This window comes from Larus michahellis, chromosome 21 (assembly GCF_964199755.1).
Source record: "Larus michahellis chromosome 21, bLarMic1.1, whole genome shotgun sequence".
NCBI lineage: Eukaryota > Metazoa > Chordata > Aves > Charadriiformes > Laridae > Larus > Larus michahellis.
The window spans coordinates 5,290,891-5,294,870 of record NC_133916.1 but is presented as its reverse complement, the minus strand read 5'-3'; positions in this window follow the sequence as shown (position 1 = coordinate 5,294,870).

The window sequence follows — 3,980 nt, the reverse complement described above, 5'->3', positions numbered from 1 at the left end:
AAAGAAACAGCTCAGCTGCCTGGAGGGATGAGCAATGTTGTTATCCTCTGTTACTGATGGGGAAACTGAGGGCCAGAAAGGAATGAAGCACTTTGCTTACGGACACGGAGTGAGTCAACAGCATGGCCGGAAATCAGGTTTTATCATTACGTGATAAAACATCTTCCTTAATAGCCTGGATGGCAGGATTGGGGGGGGGGGGGGCTGATGTATGGGCCCTCCCTGCCAGGCAGTACCTGGCTTAGAAAGGCCACGGTGCTGCGGACTACCTCAGCTTCGCTTTCCCCATCCATAAGTGGGGACAAAACAGCACGAGGGAGGAAGGATTGTGACAGTAAAGGCCTTTCCATGGAAGTGCTGCTGGGAGGGTCATCTCCTGCCCCTCTTTGTCCATACATCTCCTTGTGTGTGGAGCTGGAGTCACTTGATGAAACAGCAGATCCTTATCTTCCACATACCCGGTGCCATGCCCCAAGGAAAGGGCTGATGGGGCTTTACACGTGGTTCCCCTGGACCGCATTCTTGATCTCAGGCTTGATCTTGGTTCTCCCTTTACCGGACAGGGAGTCGGGGAGGCCTGCGCTCTACTCCTGGCTTCCATTACTGCACCACCATCCCTTGACAGCATCAAGGGCTCCGACTTCCCCAACTGGAAAATGGCTGAGCGATGCTTTCCCCACCTTTGCAGCTTCACTGCAGCCACCCCCCCAGAGGAAAAGGCAGCATCCAGGCACCGGAGGTTACAAATATTTGTGCAACCCCTACCCCAGCCGCAGCAGCGGACCCTGCTCTGCAAAGCAATGACCTAAATGCCAGTACGCTTGCTTCCAGGAATATCAGGCCGTTTCACCAGGGATAACACAAATCATGCAAGATATGCTTGCAAATAAGAAACGAAGCGTAGGTGGGTTAGTCAGCATAAGAACACACAGATCCTTTCTGGCTCCACATACTGAAACCCAGACCCTCAGAGGCAGCTCATAAAAATGCAAGCCACAGGACTATGAGTGTATGCAATACCCGAATTAGCTTCACGAGGAGGCACTTTCAGCTGTTTTCCAAACTGAAATCGATGTTGTACTTGCAATGAATTAAACACCCACATTTTTTGCACTTGCTGCGAACTGCAAAGTGGAATCATGAATGGAGGAAGCGCGGAGCAGCACGACTGCAGCCCGCAGCCTCAGCCCGTGCCTGCCATCGCTGCGCAAAAAGATCCGACGAGCACTTGAGAAACACCTTCCTTTTGCTTCCTGTGCCCTTGCACGTTCCTGGGGCAGCAAGAGGCACAGCAGGCTTTTTTCACACGATATCAGTTAATGTTTTCAGCCAGTGGAGCAATTACTTCTTTAACATGATCTGTCCTGCTTTGCAGCGACTGCTCTATAGAGCTTCAACCCAGAAGCCAGATTTTCAGTTCAGGTTCATTGTTGTGATGCTGGCATCGCTTCTCTTAGCCCTGTCTCAACACAGCAGGAAAATTCAATTCTAGTAATAGGTTTTCTAAAGGTTTCCTGGGGGAAGAACCAGCTGAGGGTGGGCTTGGGACAGCAGCCGCCCGGGGATGGGCTCCTTCATGGCTTTCGCCGGTGTTTGTGTTGGCAGTGGCGGCCAAGGGCCTGGCGCTGAGATACCGTTGAACAGTTTTTCCCCCGTCCCCCTTCTGCCAAGAGTCCACAAAGGGCAAATCTGGGCTGACACCCTCAGAAACCCCAACATGTCATCCCAGTAACCACGTCTGCCGGTGTGATGGGCCAAAGAGCCGCGTGTGCATTTGGAGATGGGACCACTGATGCCTCTCAAGAGCTGTAACTCAGCCCAAAATACCCACCACCAAGCACGCTTGAGCAGATAGGAAAAAGAACACCTCAAATCACTGAACCTTACTGAAATAAGATGTGATGCTTCTTAAAACAGAGGGTAAACTCTCCACACGGCAGGTTGAATTATTCTAGGCTGCATGTACGATGCCCAGCAACCCAGCGTGACGGGGCCGGGCAGCTGGAGCGGCGACACACGAGAGAGGTGTTCACCTCACGTATTTCGCGGTCAAGAGTTTCAAAACGCGCTGTGTGATTTGGAAACCTTGGCTCAACTTCTAGGTCAAACGTTAGCCTGAGATCTTGTCCCAGTTATTACAGATCTTGTAACACTCCTCTAAAAAGAGGAAGCGCTCACCTACAGGTTTTCCTACCATCCAGCTGAAATAACTCCCACCCCCGTTTCGCTGGAATCGATGTGCTTCCTCCTGCACTTCACTAAAACTGCGGCAGAGGAGGGCGGGCTGCAATGAAACCACTGGGCTGAGCCTCCCGAAACGCACCTGTAATTTAATGACACACAACTAATCTCGTTAAGGGCAGCGGGTATCGTTCCCGCTTTGCAGGGAGATACGCCGAGAGACGCGGGGAGCGACGGGTGACTTGGCTTGAGCATCCCTGTGGGGCAGGAGGACTCCCGAAGGGACACGGGGCGGGGAGGTCACAGTTATTTGGGCCACCGGCAACATCCAGCTGCTGGCCGGGTCCGCGGGCAGAGGATGTGGGCTGGGACTGCTCGGTGGCATTCCCCTGGCCCCAGCTCCAGCTGTCAGCTGCCGCCAGACTGGTAGAATGAGAGTGGCAGATGGAGGAACTGGTTTGGCAAACAGCTGGTTACTGGGATCTGCCCACGTCAATGCCTGAATGTGACTCAGGCAGGCCGGGCGCTGCTGGAGGTGCCGCCCGGGGAGGGGGGTGAAGGGCTTTGCCCCCTTCCCTAAACCCGTCGTCCGCGGGCTCACGCCACGGGGCTGGACCCAAAGACGCCACAGGTCCCCCCACGCTCCTTCTCTGGCTCTTCCCAGGTCCCCCGGAGCCGGGGGGCTGTAGCTTCTCGTCAGCATTGATGGGCCCCGAGAGCAGGAATACGTAAAGGGATTTCCATGCTGAATAGCTCTGACCTCAAGGACATTTTTAGCTGCTGGGGCTGGGAGAAACACGGCTCCCCTGTCCCGTCCCCAGCTCTGCCCTCCAGGTGCTTTGCAACCATGGGCTGGGCATGCCAGTTCCGTGCTTTATTTGCCCGATAGGCTTGTGGCAATATTTGTTTAGGGCTTTAGGATCCACGCAAGGGACCGCAGAAACATTCTCCTCTTGCGCACAAGTTTCCGAGGTCTTGTGTTTCAACCCCCTGCAAAGGTCGGGCAGCGGGAAACTCCATTTGTACCAAGCCTGTGTCTGGGAGTTTATCACAGCTGGAAAACGCCCTGTAGCAGGCGTGAGAATGAAAGGTGTCCTGGAGCTGCACACAAAGCAGCTGTGGGGAATGGCTCTGATGGGAAGGCACGAAGACGGCACGGGCTGGCACGGCACGGTCCGGCAGCCGTCCTCCCCTGCACACCCACCACGGAGCAACTCACCGCTCGGGAACCTGCCCAGGGACCTGTGCGCCCGAGATGTCAGTGCTACCTAGCTGCAATGCAAACCCAAAGCCGCTCCTTCTCCTACCAAAAAAAAAAAAAAAAAGAGAGAAAAATTATATCCTGTGCAAAACTATCCCGTATTCAATAAAGTTTATTGTCTGATCTTGGCTTTGGAGTGTTCACAATACAACTGTAATATAAGCCTTAGCAATAAAATGAGCACATCCACAAAATAGTCCATGTCACATCTGAAATATAAAAATTGAAATATTCTTACAAAACATTCAGACACAAGATTGATAGATGGATACAATCTTTTATTTTTTTTTTTTTTGTACCTTTCCATTTATTCCAGAAAAAACTTTCTATAAAAAAAATCATTGCTTCTTTTTGGAATAAATCTTTAAAATCATTTCTTTTAAAATGCATCTTTCATTTGTACACTAGTTAAATATATATTATCGGTATTCTGCAAATGAATCACACCAGAGAACATTCACAGTATGTGTATCCTGGCTGCCTGGATCTGGTTTTCCTGCTGGAGGACAAGCATGATGCTGAGGATGAGAGAAGGCAA